Source organism: Mesoplodon bidens (genome assembly GCF_964165515.1).
Source record: "Mesoplodon bidens genome assembly, chromosome: 3".
Classification (NCBI taxonomy): domain Eukaryota; kingdom Metazoa; phylum Chordata; class Mammalia; order Artiodactyla; family Ziphiidae; genus Mesoplodon; species Mesoplodon bidens.
This window is the reverse complement of record NC_138178.1, coordinates 178,041,864-178,058,537: the sequence shown is the minus strand read 5'-3', so window position 1 is coordinate 178,058,537 and position 16,674 is coordinate 178,041,864.

Here is a 16,674-nt window from a genome sequence, read left to right as displayed (position 1 = left end):
GGGTGGGAAGCGTTGGGTTCTCCCGTTTCCCCTGCCTGAACAGGAAGAATAGGAAGGTGGTGAGTGGCCCGGGGGGCCCCTCTGAGAATAGGCTCGGGGCCGGGGGGCGGCAGCGGGGCTCTGGGGGTCTGCGCTGAGCGAGTGGGTGAGGGCGGCAGAGGTGGGGCGGGCGTGGAGGGGCTCCTGTCTCCCCTGCTGGGGTGGGGGCAGTCTGGGAAAATGTCCCAAGGGGGTGTTTAATTCTCTCTTGCTCCTGCAGGCCGTGGCGTGAGGAGACGCCCCGGAGGCAGCTCCTCTGTGGCCCCTTCTGTGCTCGGGGCCTGAGCCCGCCATCAGCACTTGATCCCCTTGGGGAAAGCAGACCTGGAGGGAGGAAACCATCCGTCCAGACCCCGTAGGAGGGCCCGTGCTGCTAGGCTGCAAGCCAGTGGCGTCTGGGCTGGGCGGCGGCCTCAGCGCAGCGGGGAGGTCCTGACCGGCCGGCCGGGCTCCGGCAGCTTGCCTCCCTCTATGCGCTGCCCCGGGTGACGGGCCGCCGCGCCCCCGTACCTGCCTCAGTTCACTTTCTCGCACCGCACCCGTGATCCTGCACGACCACGCTCGCTGCGCGTGAGTGTGGGGAATTCTGAAAACTTGCCTGCCACCAGCGCTTATTTAAATCCCGGGGTGATTTATGAGTGTGGACAGTTTCAAGGCCACCGCCGAGCAGGTGGTTAGCCAGACTGCTGAACTGACGGTTTCCGAAGTGAGTGCAAAGGCCGGCCAGGCCGCCCAGCTCCGGGGGGCGTGCTCTCTGCGCCGCCCAGTGCCTCGCCCAGGGGACCCTTACCGTGTCTTTGGCAGCCCTTGCAGAGAAAGCCCGGGGTGTCCTGCCCGACCGCAGGCTGCTCTGGGAGGGCATGGGAGGCTAGTGGGCCTCAGGGGTGCGTGGCCGGCGCAGGGTGGGCCGCAGGCGCCCCAGGAAGGGTAGGGAGCCGAGGAGTGACCCTAAGGTCCCTGTCAGGCTGGAGGGCTGGGGTGGGTGGGGAGGAAGGGGGCTGGGGTGAAGAGGTGCCCCAGGGAAGATGGGAGCGGAGTCTTCTCCACCTGCCTTTGGGTGTGGCCCAGGACAGGGCTAGGGACAGGTGGCTGGGTGGGGCGGGGGGAGGGCTGCAGGTCCAGAGTCAGGCCCCCACACCCAGGACTAGGCACGTCCTGAGCCCCGGGAAGGAGGTGAGGTAGGGGCTGGAGGCCTCACCCAGCCACAGGGAGCAGCGGCCCTGCACCTGGGAACAGCCCTGCCGCCCTCCCTGCGCTCCTGCTTCTCCACGAGGCCGGAAGTTGGGACATGGATATGGAATCTCCTGCCTTTTAACCCATCGGTGCCCGGTTAAGACATGGCAGACCTCCCCGTGGGCCACAGTGCACCCAGCACACAAGCTCGGGGGCTGGGCCACAGCACAGGGAGGGAAGAGAGGTGTGCGGGTTTGGGTCCTACTACGGTGAAGACAGGCTGTGGGCTGCTGGGTGGGGGACGCGGGGCCGGGGAGGGGCCGCCCTGCACCCCTGCACCCCTGCGCCCCTGCACCCCTGTGCCTGCATGAACCAGCCTCGCTTGCCCGGCCCAGCTCGTCCTTGTACCAGCCCTGAGGGCAGCCCTGTGCAGCCTGGCCGCCAGCTCGTGGGGACACCCTGATCGAGTCCCCCTTCCTCTCTTGGCCACAGGTCCTCCATGGGGAGTGGACCCCGCGGGTTGGGTCCCTGCCCTGGAGCCACGAGGTGGTGCCATGGCCGGGGCTTCCAGGGCTTCTTTGTGGCCGCGTGCACGAGTGAGTGTGCACACGTGTGTGTGCGCACGCACGCTCCTGTGTACACGGTGTGCCTGCATGTGTAGGCATGTGTACACGTGTGTCAGGGGTGTGTGCGCACATGTGCGTGGGCATGTACGCACACGTGTGCGTGTGCGCTGGCGAGCAGGGCCCACTTTCAGAGCTCCCCAGGTCCAGGGGGAAGCGTGGGGTCCAGCGGTCGACGGCAGCTGCCCTGTCCTTTTTGGTCCCCTTCATGTGGGCTTTGTTGGGTGGAACATTTGTGAGAGACGTTGGGAGCTGCTGTCCAGAGCTGTCTACACCACGGGAGCTCACGGGCCGGGCAGCGGGGGCAGAGCAGGGGCTTGAGGGACCGGGCCGGGGGCGGCCTGCGTCCTGGAGCAGGTGGCCCAGGTGCCTTGGTGCCTGGCGGGTCCTTTCTGCCCCAGGTCTCTGCCTCGCCTCCCATCAAGGGCAGGCTGGGCTGGCGGCAGCTGAGGCGCCTCCAGCTCTGAGGTTCGGTGATTCTGAGATTTTCGAGTGAGGGCACTGGACTGGAGACCCCACCCCAGCAAAGGAGGGTGCTCCCTCCGAGACCTGTCCGGCTGCCTGAGCTCCGGCCTGGTTGTGCGTCCCTTACGCCCGGTCACTTGGTGTCATCTGCTCCGAGGCACCAGCCCACACCAACCCGGCACCGCACAGGCCGAGTGTCCCCTCTGGGTTGGATGCCTGGGCTCAGGGGCTGAGGGATGAGAGCCTGTGCGGGGACTGGTGAGGCTGGAGCCTGGTCAGTGTGAGGGAAGGGAGGAATCAGTGGATGCTGGGCAGCCAGGAGGGAAAAGGGGGCAGCCGGGGTGGCTGACGGTGGGCCCCAGGGGATGGCTTGCACTGGCTGTCACCGGCAATACCGAACACCCCAGGCGGCTGAGTCTGGGACAGGAGGAGGGTGCAGGGTCTGCCCCCGTGCAGGCACTGCCCCTGCCCAGTGTGACCCGGGGACATGCAGGGACCCTGGGAGAAAGACCGGATGTGACAGGTCCGTGGTCAGTCAGGTGGGGGCACCTGCCGGGGGCTGAGGGGGGAACTTGCACGGTGGTCCCCCCGAGGTGCTTGGGTGCTGGGACAGCAGGGGGCACAAATGCTGGCCCCCCCCAGCGCAGAGTGAGGCTGTGGTTCACGAGTGCAAACCTGCAGCTACTGAATATTTAACGAGGCCTAACAAAAGCGCATGCATAATTAACCAGGCAGGCACGAGGAGCCAGAGTAATTTGTCTTCTTAAAGGGGGTTTGGTAATTTGTTAAGCTGTTTTGAAATCTGCAGTCTAGCTGCGGGAGCCGTTCTGATTTCTAAATTAATTTGCGTGATTTAGAAAGTGGGAGCATCACGCCCGCCTCCCGGTTCTACAGGGGCCCTGGCATGGGGGGGGCTCCACTGGCGCTGGTTCCGAGGTTTGTTCTGTGTTTCTCAGTTGATCAGTTGATCAACTTCTTCATTCATGGAGCCTCCGCTACCTCTGGGTTTTGATGTGCAGGACCCAGAGGCCCTCGCCCACATCCCCTGCTCCCAGGTGAGGTACGTGATGTGATCTAGTTGGCTTTGGAGGCTCAGTTGAATCCGTGTCCTCAGAGGCCGGTCCTAACACTGGCTCAGCACCCTCGGGGTCTGGTGGTGGGTGAGCCTGTCTGGGAGGCCTGGAGGCACTGGGCCGCCACTGGCACTGTCCTTGGCCAGACTCTGAGGTCAGCTGACCACCTGCAGTTCAAGGACCGGACTCCCAGGGTGACTTAGGGGTCCCCTGGGTAACCATGGTTCCTCCACGGTTTCCAGCCCTGGGTCCCTGGACCACTGTGAATCCTGGAGGACCCCCCCTGACCCCACAGGGTGTGACCACCCTGCTGGCGCTGAGCCCCGTCTTTGGAGGCGTGTCACTGTCCCATCAGGTGGCTGCAGGATCGGGGACGACCAGGCTCAGTCCGTGCGTTCCTGCACCTCGTTGGCTGGGCGGGAGGTCTTCGGTCAGCAGCAGAGCTGTGTGGGCGGCCAGGTGGTGGGTAGAGACAGTGGTTTGCGCAGAAGCCTGGGGGCCAGGGAAGGCCAGTTGGTGTCTGTGTTGTCTCTTCCCGTTAGGGCTGCAGGTTGGACAGGGCGGGACAGGCACCTCAGGGCTCTGAGACGAGAGCCCTGGTCCTCTCCTCCCCCAAAGCCCTCAACGTCCCCAAAGCTCTGCCCTCCTTGTCACCCCACCTACCCCCTAGGCCAGATCACACCCACCAGTGACACCCCGGGGGTTCCCAGCTGCTGCAGCCTTTGGCTCTCTTTCCACCCGATGGTGCATTTTTCAAGCTCTGAGCTGGTCTGAAGCCGCCTGGTGGGTCCTGGAGGGGGAGGTGAGAGGAAGGCCTGAGCTTGGGCCGGACCCGCCTGGCCGAGGCAGGCCCACGACCGTGCCACCAGCCAGGTTTGGGTCGAATTTAAGGCAGAGCTGTGATTTCAGGGAAGACAGTAGGTGCTCAATAAATGTTGCTCCCCAGGACGGGAGCTGAGGCTGTGGCGGGTCACGCTGTGTGACGTCCCTCCCCTGGGCCTTGAGGGGCATCCTGCCCTTGCTGTACAGGTGGGCAATGGAGGCTCAGGCCTGCAAGGCCGCATCCTGGTCCCTGTCTCAAGCAGGGCCTCATGCCCCTCTGATCTGGGGGGAAATCCCCACCTGGCGACCTCCCCCCACCAGCCCTGGCAAGCCCCGGGGGTCTCCGCCCCACCCTGAGGCGGGGGCACTTCACCAAGGCCACCATGCCTCTGGCTCGTCTTTGTCCCACCAGTGAGGCCTCAGCAGCTCTCTCCACGGCTGGGCGAGTCCTGAAATTCTCTTTCCATTAAAAATAAATGCCCCATTTTATCTGCCTGAAGTGAATCTGCTGTCATTGCCCTTTCCGTGCCGCTGTATATGGAGAACTATAAAATCATAATCCAACGATTAATCCCCTGTATCTGCTTGTACCTAATTTTTATTAAAAGTATCCTGTGCTCCAGCTGCCTTGTAAATTAGAGTGAGGTTGAGAAGACCCCAGCTGGATCAGCTGGGAAGGAGAGCGTCTTGAGATGGGGAGAGGTCGTCGCTGGCCGGCCGGCTGGGTGCACGGGCAGCCCGAGAGGAACCTTGTTCTGCTGCGTGGCCATCTCCTGCCGGTGCGGCCTTCCTGGCCCGGGACGGACTCAGGCGGGCCTCAGGCAGGCCAGGGTCCCTGGACATCTCGGTGCCCGGCTCACCTGCCCACAGGTGCCAGCACTGGGGCGAGCTGCTCTGCAGAGACTTTCCCCCCTTTTTTTTTTTTTTTTTTTGCTGTACGCGGGCCTCTCACTGCTGTGGCTTCTCCCGCTGCGGAGCACAGGCTCTGGTCGCGCAGGCTCAGTGGCCATGCCTCACGGGCTTAGTTGCTCTGCGGCATGTGGGATCTTCCCGGACTGAGGCACGAACCTGTGTCCCCTGCATCGGCAGGACTCTCAACCACTGCGCCACCAGGGAAGCCTGCCTTTTCCCCTTTGGAGGAAGGAGCTGGCGGCGGGGAGCCCAGCCCTCACGGCACGTGGGGCAGGCCTGGGGCTCCCACCCTGGCAGACGCAGGCTGAGTCCAGCCCCGGCGGGCTCGCTCACCTGGATTGGGGGCAGGTGGGGGCAGACCCAGAGCTGCCAGGGGACCCCGCCCCCACCTCCCACCATCCAGACGCTCAGGGTCGCTCTCCCCTCCCCTTGAGAGGCAGCGGCCACCACTCTGCGGGCCCCTGGGTCGGTGGCACCCCCGACAGAGCCCTCCTGAAGCTGCGGCAGGGACAGGCCCCCGAGGGGCACTGCCTGCCCTGAGGCGCTGGCAGTGTGGGGACAGAATTCCTGGGGAGAGTCCCGCCTGGACTGTCGTAGAGGGACAGGAGGCGCCCTGGTGGCTGGGATCCACCCCCAGTCACAGCCGTGCAGGAACGAGGTCCCAGGGGCTGAGGGCCTTGGCCTGCAGGGTGGGCTGGGGGCAGGGAGGCCTTCGGGGCTGGGCTGGGAGCTCAGCATCAAGGTCCGGCTCTGAGCCGGGGCTGCTGGTCCCCGCAGAGGCCTTTAGGAGGGAGGAAGGCGGGAGGCTGGCTGACGAAGCCTGCAGGTGGGGAGGCACGGAAGCGGCGCAGGGGCAGCCACGTGCAGGCCCTGGGGCTCCCGGAGGAGCAGGGCAGAGGAGGCCCCTCCTCTGGGGTCTCCCCTCACCGCAGAGGGGGCAACAGCCAAGGGCAAAGGCGCTGCAGTGGGAGGGCATTCGGGGCTGGGGAATCCACCCGCCTCCAGACTCAGGGACCCCAGGTTGCTCCGGCTCCCAGCAGGGCCCCCACCTGCCCCTCTGTTCTGCCTTCATCTCCAGCTGGCTGACCGGGGGACCTTGGGGGCTGCCATGACTTCCCCCGGCCCAGCTGTGGCCCACCGTCCGGGAGGCTGGGGCTTCTCCTGCCCCGGGGAGTGTCCAGCCCACAGGAGTGGGGCCCTGGGGTGAGGACAGGAGGGGCTGTGACGAGGGAGGGTGCCCTTGCAGGGCGGCGGGCCTGCTCCCAGCAGCGCCCAGGGCGGCAGGGACTGTCTGCAGGCCCGTGCCTGAGCATGCCGAGCAAACGCACCCAGAGCAGGGCAGCCCGAGCAGCGGACACTCGCGCGCTCCCTGCCTCACGGGCCTCGCCCCTCCAGGCTTGTCTCTCACGACCTGCGCCCCCGTCTCCACACCTGCAAATCCCAGGTGCCTCTGTAAGCGTCTCTCAACAATACGGACTCTTCAAAGAAGAACCACAATATCTGAGCCGTCCCTGCTGCCCCCAAACCACAGGGATGTATCGGTTATGTGCGGCTGCGTAACAGACTACCCGACGCCGAACAGCTGAAAGCCACACTCAGCACCTCACAGCGTGTGCGAGTCAGGAATCCAGGTGTGGCTTAGCCCGGTGCCTCCGGTTCAGGTCTCCCAGGTGCAGCCTGGGGCTGCCGTTGCCTGAGGCTCCACTGGGGAAGGACCCACCTGGGCTCCCTCACCGGCTGTTGGCAGGAGGCCTCCGCTCCTTGTCACCTGGGCCTCTCCACGGGGCTGCCCTGTGACACGGCAGCTGGCCCCCCAGGGAGGTAGGGGTGGGGGACAGCAGGGGAGGCCACAGGACGGAAGCCAGTCTTGTCTTAACCTAATCTTAGAAGCGACACCCCATCTCTTCTGCAGTATTTTAGTCCCTGAAAGTGTGAGAATTAGTCCAGCCCAACGCAAGGGGGCAACCACACGGGACCGTAGTGACCAGGAGCCCCTGGCGGCTGGGGGAGCCTCTCGCGGCTGCCTAAGGCCTGTCCAGGCGCTCATGCCCACCGCCCCACCGCCATCGAGTGGTGGAGCCCGCCTCCCTCCCTGGCACAGGGCGGGTCTCGTTGGGTCTCCCCAGCTGACCAGATGTGGGGGACGTGACCCTGTGTGACTTGCCAGGCTCAGCTGTAAAGGTGTAGCAGCTTCACCTGGCTCTCTGGGGCAGCCCCTGGGAACGTGGCCGCCGCGCCTTGACAAAGCCCGGGCCACACGGGAGGCCTCGTGTAGAGCCCTGGCCACGTGAGGGAGGGAGCCTTGACATCTCCAGCCTCAGGCGCCGTCTACGCAGCTGCCCCAGTGACCCCTTACGCCTCATGCCAGGACCGCCTCTCCCGTGCCTGGGGCTCCTCCCCACACCTAGTGCCGTCAGACCCCCCCTCCGAGTCCAGACTCCTCGGGAAATTAGCCTCCAGACACAGGAACTGGCCACAGACCCGCTTCTCCGCCCACTCGGCCACCTGTACTAGGGCCAGTGGCTCCATTGAGGCTCCTGTAAAGTGGATGCTTGAGTTCGCCTCATTGCACAACTTGAGGTTACGTAGCCTGGGGTAAGTGGAGAAGCGTTTGGGGGAGAACCCCTCTGCCCCTCTTTACCGCTTGCCTCCCGCCCCAGCCTGCTCTTTGGACCCTGTCCTGCTGGTGGACCCTCACGCTGGTGCCCACAGTGGCCGGTCCCCACGGCTCCCGTTTAGGGCCGAGGGCGGGGGGAGCAGAGGCATTTGGGGTCCCTCTAAACTGCAGCTTCATGGGGCCCCCTGCCCCTGTGAACCCCCGAGGTCCCACACCCCCTGCCGAGCCCAGCCGGATAGTGAGTGGAGAGGTCCCTGCGTCTTCAAGACAGGCAGTGACATAAAAACTGATTCCCCGCGGAAACGCAGCCTTTAACCGACAGTTCACTTTTATGAACAGTTTTATTCCAGAGTAGATTTCCCACCGCAGTTCCGTCAGCTGACCTCTCGAAGGCTCCATCTGGCTCCTGCGCGGCCCTGCTCGTCAGCGTGGGGACTGCTAATTGGAGGGGATGTAGGGGGTCAGCCCCTTCCCCATTGCCCTGTCTAGTGTCTCAAGGGCTCCCTTCCCCCGCGCTGACTGGCTGGGCAGTGACAGGCCTAGTAACACCTGCCGGGGCCTCACAGGGGGGCTACAGCCGGGCCTTCCTCTGGGCTGGGCTGGCCTGGACAACCTCAGAGGCTCTGCTGGCCCGAGCATCCTCGAGAGCCATTCAGGCTCATCCCCAGGGGAGCATCCACTCCGTGTGGCTTCAAAGACACCGCTGGGCGCAGAGCCCCTGATGTGAGTGGGGAAGGGGCTGGGGCCTCGTATGTGTCAGAGGGAAGCAGGGGTGTCTGGCAGCCCTCCAGACTCTGAATCACCCACCTTCAGACTCGTCTGGGAGGTTCCACCTGGCGCTGGGAGAAGTGTCTCCCATCAGGTGGATGGACCTTCCCGATCCCCAAAGGGCACCCTGGGGACCCCTGCTGGACTCCCTGCTGGACGGGGAGGGCAGGGGTGTGACGATTTCTTCTGAGGAAAGGAGGGGCTGTGGGATGGGCATTCATTCTCACCATGAAAGGATGGCTGTAATTTTGACCCTGACCCTGACTGGGGGAAACCAGCTGCAGTCTGGAGTGAAGCTCCCTACTCTTCTGGCACTGCCCCCCACACTCCACCATGGCCTCGGGAAGGAACCTCCTGGAGTAACAGGCTGAGGACCCCAGGGCCTTGACATCTACAAGAGAGGATGGGTACCTGAGCCTTGACCAGTCCTCAAAGTCGACAGATTGCAAACTCTGATTTAGGGTCTCCGTGGTGATGCAAGGACTCAACTCTTTCTGTTCGGCCATCCTTAATGTGGCTTTTGTCCTTCGGCTAATAGCCTCACGGTCACAATATGGCTGCTCCACCTCCAGTATCACATCTGTGTTCCAGCAGGAAGCGGGGGCAGGACAGAATACAAAAGAGAGTGAAAAACGAAGGCAAACCTGATGACTGAGTCTTTCCCCTTTTGTATTACTTTCTGGGAAACCCACCCAGTACTTCTACTGACATCACGTTGGTCCAAACTGTGCTGCCGGGCCCTCTCCAGCTATAAGGGGAACCAAGAAACATTCATGTAGAGGGGGGTGCATTGCTACCTTGGATGGGAAAAGGGCTGTGGGTCATGACTTCAGAAGGCCAGGTGGATAATGGGAAGGTGATCTTTAGTGTCTATCCCCTGGGTCAGGAGGACATCCTGTACATCATCTTTATTTATTTATTTATCTTTATTTTTTATTTTTTTTGCGGTACGCGGGCCTCTCACTGTTGTGGCCTCTCCCATTGCGGAGCACAGGCTCCGGACGCGCAGGTTCAGCGGCCATGGCTCACGGGCCCAGCCGCTCCGCGGCATGTGGGATCCTCCCGGACTGGGGCATGAACCCACGTCCCCTGCATCAGCAGGCGGACTCTCAACCACTGCGCCACCAGGGAAGCCCCATCACCTTTATTTTTAAGGTGCGGAAAGCCCTACTCTTCCTTTTAATTCACTCCTTTTAACATAAAAGAACCCCCCACCCCACCCCGTGACAGTCAGCTCCCACCCGCCAGCCTCTATGTAATTAATGCCGAGCCTGAGATGCTGGGGAGTCTGGCTGATTAGTTTTTTTTATTAAAATAATGACGCCTTCCAGGCAATCAGGGGGAATTGCATGAAACTCAGCAGTTTTCACTGCTTATTTATGGTAACATCGAGCAGTGGACAGTCTCATTACCGTCTGTAAATACCCAGGGTCGTGTCCTTGATGGTGAAATACTGCCTTCCTGGACGGTGGGGCGTGGCTATCCGACTCCTCAGGGACTATAAAACCCTCTGGAAGTAATTACCATGGACTTTAAGAGGGCATTTGACAATCTCGTTCGGTGCCTTGGATCCTCTTAGGGACCAGCAGTCCTAGAGGACGTGCTGGGCATGGGCGGGGCTGACCAGAGACGGGGCAGAACAGGGGGTCCGAGACAGGTGGTGGACCCCTCGGGGCTCTTGGGGGCAAGCAATGGACATGGGTCCTGACTAGGGAGCAGGACTCATGGAGCCAGCCCTGCTGGTGAGGATGCCTGTGCTGGGGGCCTGCGCTGGGGTCCACGTTCCCGTTCCCCACGACTCAGAGCACGGGGTGGAGACTCTGTGCGGGGGGGAGGGACACTGTGCGGGGAGGAGGGACGCTGGGGCCCCTTTGGTGTCTCCACAATTCTTGCCTCCCACTGGGGCTCGTGGCAGATTTGGGATAAGACACTGGCTTTCCTTCCAGAGCGAGCTGGGGGTCAGGAGTGGTGTGGGGGGTAGGTGATTAGTCAGGGTTCTCCAGAGACTAGTAGGGGGTGTCTTTTAATTTTATTATTATTATTATTATTATTTTTGCGGTACGCGGGCCTCTCACTGTTGTGGCCTATCCTGTTGCGGTCTCTCCCTTTGCGGAGCACAGCCTCCGGACGCGCAGGCTCAGCGGCCATGGCTCACGGGCCCAGCCGCTCCGCGGCACATGGGATCCTCCCAGACCGGGGCACGAACCCATGTCCCCTGCATGGGCAGGCGGACTCTCAACCACTGAGCCACCAGGGAAGCCCGGGGGGTGTCTTTTTAGAAAGAGGTCTATTGTGAGGAGTGAGCTCAGGTGGTCTGGAGGCTGAGGGGCCCCATGAACTGCCATTTGCAGGCTGGGGACCAGGAGCCAGTGGTGTGGATGGAAGGCTGAGATCTGAGAGCTGTAGACAGGGATTTAGATCCCAGTCCAGGTCTGGAGGCCAGAGAACAGGAGGCCCAAAGGCAGGAGGCCGCGGCCCCAGCCCCACAGTCAGACAGGGGGTGAGGGCTCCCCCTCGGCCTTGGGCCGCACTCCGGCCTCCAGGACCGGACGAGGCCGACTGCACTCAGGCCGCCCTCAGCTTCAAACGCTGAGCTCACCCAGTAACACCTCACACATCCAGAAAAATGTCGTACCAGGTACTCCGACCTCCCAGGCCAGTCAAGGTGACATATGAAAGTAGCCACCATGGAGACCCTGATGGACAATAAGACAAAAGTCCATGATGGGGGAGGGGCTGGAGACAGAATGACTGTCCATCCATGATGGGAAAGATCCAGTGTAACCAACCTGCCCCAGGCAGCCGGCAGGGTCCCATGGGTGGTCGTGGCTGCAGTGGTTGCCTGAGACTGTACAGAGCCCCCTGTAAACTGGGCTCTATCTGGTGGTCTCTCCCCCAGCTTGGGAGCCACAGATGAAGCCATGGCTGTAGTGCTGGACTCCTGAGGGAGACACACTACACCCACTTGGTGGTGGAACAGTGTGGACCCAGCCCAGCCCGTGGTCCAGACAACACCCATTCACGCTGGGCAGTCTGGCCACCTGAGCATTCGGTGTTCCACTGTCTGGTGTCCTCAGCCCATCTGGCCCAAGCCAGGAGCTGTTTCTCAAAGTGAGGATGGTTACCTGTTGCGTGGGGTCCTCTGTTGGGACCCTCCCACTGGGACTTCTGGAGGCAACACGCAGGGTATTCCTACCTGCCTCCTTCAGGCACCGGGATGCCCCTCGGTCATCAGGGACCTGCTGTAGGGTTTGCTCTTGCTTGGTCCCCACTCAGAGCTGGGGGCTTTTCACTGGGGAGCACTTTCCTCCACGGCCACAAAGGCACCTGAACTCGGTGCGTTTTTCTTAAAGTTCAGGGGCAAAGGGGTCTATCCTGCCAAGTCCCAGGTCACTGGCCCCTCACGTTCCACCCTCTGCAGGCAAGGCGCCCATGTCCTGCTCCCCTTGTCTGGGTTACTGTGAAACCATCAAGACTTCCGTGGGCCATACCATGGCACAGAGGGACTGGTATGCGCCTGTGAGGAGGTGATGGGGACACGTTGGCGTCCTGGTTCTCTGGAGATGGGCAGTAGCTTCCCCAGAGCTGCCTGCACGCGGGCACCAGGTGCTTGTAGGGACCTGGGTCTGGAGCAGCAGCTGCGGCTGGGGTCAGCCGGGTGACATTTATGATGCCCACGCCTGTCTCTGGGCTGCACCAGCCGTGCTTGGGCATGAAGTGCTTCTCCAAGCCTTGTTATGACTCCGTCTCTCCAATTCCTCCAGGACCGTGGGGACTTTGGGGTTGGCAGGAGGGATAGCCCCGGATTCCCACTGAGCCCAGGGCAGCAGCTGACATGGATATTAATAGATGCTGTTCTAGCTACTCCCTCAGGAAGCCAAGACAGATGCGGGAGGGCAGGGGAAGCCCCTGGATGCACCTGGGGGGACATAGGTCAAAGCTCCATTTACCCCAGGCCCCCTGAAGCCCTCTCTGATTTGGGGACCACAGTGACACTCAAGGTTCCCTCCAAAGTCTCTTCCTGGAGGTCTGTCCTGACTTTCGTCAGAGGCCCTCCAAGGCTCCGTGTCCCAAAGCTGACATTGTGACCTGAAGGAACCCGAGTGTGGTTCCAGCCACCATTCCTGTGTCTTCTAAAGTTCAGATGGCTTCCCACGCGGTACCAGCAAGTACTGGGGTTCAGGCTACACTTGAAACCAGGAATTTAGGGACTAAGTGTGTGTGTTCTCTTTCTTTGAAGCCCCAGTTCTGACAGCGGCCACCCGGCAACTGGAATCATCCCGTCTGCTCAGCGCCCCGCCTGGGCTCTTCCTACCAGCTTCCCTCTGGTCTTCTCTGGGTAGCTCAGGCCACTCAAAGCCGATACCACATGTGCTGGGCGGGAACATCCCCTCCTAAATGATGGTGAGGTTTTCATCAGGGCCAGGAAACCCAGTCCAGCCCACACCGTTTCCACGGAGACTTGACCCTCACCCAACGCCTCGTGGGGAGTCATTCAAGTTTCTTGAAGCAACAGCATCCAACTGCGGATCATTTAGGCAGAAAAGGAATCTATTGGCAGGACCTCAGGCAGCCCACACAGTTGCCAGGGAGTTTGCAGCACCAGGCTTGGAAAATGACAGGAACTGAAGAGTCTGGGTGACCAGAGGTGGGGTCAGGGGTGCCACCCGCACCGACGCTGTGACTGTTGCCATGTGGGAGATCGCACTATGTCCCCACATCCCCCCTCTGCCTTGTTTCTCCCCAGCTCACTGAATGGGGGATGGTCTGGAGTTTAGCTCAGCTGTAGCCTCAGATCCATTTTGCTTGGCCAAGCGGCCTGGGAGACCTTGGACCCCCCTGTAAGCACTCGCCCTGGGGAGCAGCCGCAGGGACAGGAAGCATGAACTCCGGGTGTGGCTCCCAATAGCCCCATATGACTTACAGCCCCTTGGTTCCGACCCCCGTGGGACTCACCAAAACCCCACTCTTTTGGTTTGAACTGACCAGTCCAACCCCAGCCTGGGAGCTCCAAAGCACTGCACCCAGGAACCCTGATGAGGGCGTGTTCCCAGGTCCTGCCTTTCTCTGCACCACCTGCCTTGCCCTCCCTGCATGGCCCCACGGGGTGGCCTGTGTCTCCTCCAGGGCCCATGAGTAGAGAACCTCTTGATTCCATTTCTCTCGTGGTCTGTTGTTGAACTGTGGCTTGTTTCCAGCACCTGTACTCCACTGCACGGGTGTTAATTTAACACACCTCCCAAATAGGCAGGATGGCATAGCTGGGGTCACAACAGGTGGAAGGAGGTGAGCCCCCAGGGCCCCACCTGTTGAACCTTCAATGGCTCCCTATTCCCTGCAGGGTTAAATCTGCTCCCCCAGTGTGGCACCCCAGGGCCCCACGGTCCAAGTCCCCTGCACTTGCAGACGCCTCTCCCGCAGTGGCCCTGCTGAGTGTCCCGTGCCTGCCAGGCTGGCTTCTCCCCACAGTCCCTGCTGGTCCTTCACACGGGCCTTCCCTCCATCACGAGTGCTTCTTCCCTTGGCCCTGGGAGCCGGGGAGGGTGCCTCAGGGCCCCTATACCTTCTTGTGCAACCAGGACGCTACGGCATGAGAGGGGTGCTCCTATAGTTATGCAGGGACCCCAGGTGCACCGGGTGTCCTGGGCAGGCTGGGATGGGTGGTCACCCTCCCTCTTGCTACCACGTGGCAGCTGGCATCAGCTTGCTGCCCGTTCCTGGGAGGAAGGACGCCATTCTCTCTGGGTGCTGTGGACACAGAAGGTGGGGGCAGAGCCTCTGGCTCGTCCGTCCGTCTCCATCCCTTGGAGCCAAGGTCAGGCCACTCTCATGGCCTGGATAGTCGGGCAGTCCCCGGCAGAGGACTGTGGCGGGTGACACTGGGCGTTAGTGTCCCCCCCCCCAAGGAATGTGGCCTGACAGCTATGTGCTTGTTGGACGCAGGAAGCCTGGGAGAGGACCTGGGCCTCAGGGGTTGGCCAAGCCCCCAGGACACCAGCACGCTCTGACCTCTCCTTTTGTCCCCGTGGCATCAGGGGCCCTGGGGCTTCCCCACACATCCTCATCCACGTCCATCACAATCCCGGCGGTCGGGGCTCAGCCTTTGCCTCCTGCTGAGCCCGGCTCCATGAGTCCAGCGCCCAGGGCAGCCCAGGGCCTGGCGCAGACTCTCCTCCTCTGTGGATTCAGGCCCCACCCTCGTTGCCAGGAAACCGCAGACAGTGCCTGGGGAGCTCAGGCGCTGCTCACCAGGCAACTTTGTTGCGGTCACTCTGTCTCTGCAGGGGACGGAGCTCCTTGCAGGCAGAGAGTGTGCCCACCCAGGGGGTCGCGCTGGACGTTGCCAGTCTGGGGCAGGAGCCCCAAGGTGGAGAAAGGGGGGTGAGCGGCAGTGGTTGGGGAAGGCCTGGCCGGGCCCCCGCTGCGGGGTGGTGGTGGTGGGGCTGTTTCAACTGGGAGCCTCGCTGGATTAAACACCTATTTCCCAGGCTCCCAGGGAAATGGGCAGGCCGGGGTGGCCGTTTAGGTAAGAGCTGCCTGATAGGATGGGACCAGAAGCTGCCTCCCCTGCCTCTCCCCTTTCCGGGGCGTTACACAGAAGCTGGCCCTGGGGCAGGTGGGGAGTGAGCCGTCCATCTGGAGGTGATCCCAGCAGCCCGGGGGTGCCGGGGGCAGGGAGGACTTGTTCACGGTCGCTGGCTGCTGGGCCACTGGTCTCACTCCCACCAGGGCCCCTAACCCAACCCTAACTCTAACCCCAACCCCAACCTGGGCTGGGTGTTGGTCCCTGCCTGTGCCGCATCACAGCGCCTGGGCTGCTCCTGAGGCGACCCGGCACTTCTGCCTGCCCCTTGCAGAGGCCGAGCCTCCTCTGGTGGCCAGGATGTGCCTCTGGACAGGGCCGTGGGCCTTGCGGTGGGAAGTGGTGGGGTCTGCCAGCGTGCACAGCGGGGTCTTGGTGAGCCGTGGTGGACCAGTGACCTTGGACCAGTGGACAAAGGTAACGGCCTGGCGCCTGGAGCCACAATGAGGCTGGGACCTGGGCTTGCAGCTGGGGCTGCCATGTGGCTTGGAGACGCTGACCTGGACCAAGAAATGTCATGTTCAAGTCCCCTTGTTTTGGGTCTTTTTTCAGATGCCTACTTACGTTTTAACTACATTTGATGCTCTATCAGAAACTTTCTGGATCCGCTGTTCCCAGAGCCCCCATCTCTGGCTTTGCTCTGTGGATTCTGTCACAGACCGAGAACTTGCCATGAATGTCAGAGCCGCCGGAGGGGAAATTACAGCTGCTCCGGCTGACGCTGAAGTCACCTCCCCAACTGTTCCCTTTATCCCCCGGCTCGGTGACAGCCCAGGGAGGAGTCCCGCTCCAGCTGGGAATCATGGGCCTCCGGGGGCTGCTCTGGCATTGAGGTGTGCTCCAGCCCCGCTGTGCAGCAGCCGCGGGATGAGTCAGAATAAATTAGCATACTAACGAGGGGGAAAAACGCACAGGAACCATCTGGAATAAGGCAAGTTGTCATCATCGGAAGAGCAGAGCTGCTTCCAAAGCCCTACTTAACGTTTCAGACGCATCCCGCTCCCCCTCCTACAAGCTGGGAGCTGGGTCGGCGCCATCCCAACCCTGTGGCATTCCTCCAGTGCAAGGAAGGGCGCGACACAGAGGTCACCTCTGAGCTTACAGTCTCACTGTCAAGGGGAGGGTGGCTCCGTGGGGGTGGGCCTGAGGGGGCAGGGTGGCGGGGGGACCCTTCCTCCACCCCGGCTGTCTCAACGGGGAGGGTGGCGGCCACAGGTGGGAGGGCAGGGACCTCAGCCCCCAGACTCAGGCGCTCACGGACAGACATTCACGTACACACGCTCCCTCTCTGTCCGACACACACTCTGTCCTACACACCCCTGCGGCTCACACCGGGCCTGCTGTTCTTAGACCCGGAGTGGCTTCCAGGCAGACGGGGCAGCAGCTGTGGGACCTGGGAGCCCGGCAGAGACACTCAGGAATCTGCCTTTTGAATGCCTGGCTCTCACCTGGTGCCTGTATGCAAGAGAAACCCGTTTTGGATCCGGCTCCGCACTCCCTCTGTGAAGTCGGCCAAGTCCTTCGGCCTCTCCCAGTCTCAGTTTCCCTGCTGGATTTAGGGTGACGGCAGCAAACGTGTGCTCCAGAGCCGGGACTGGG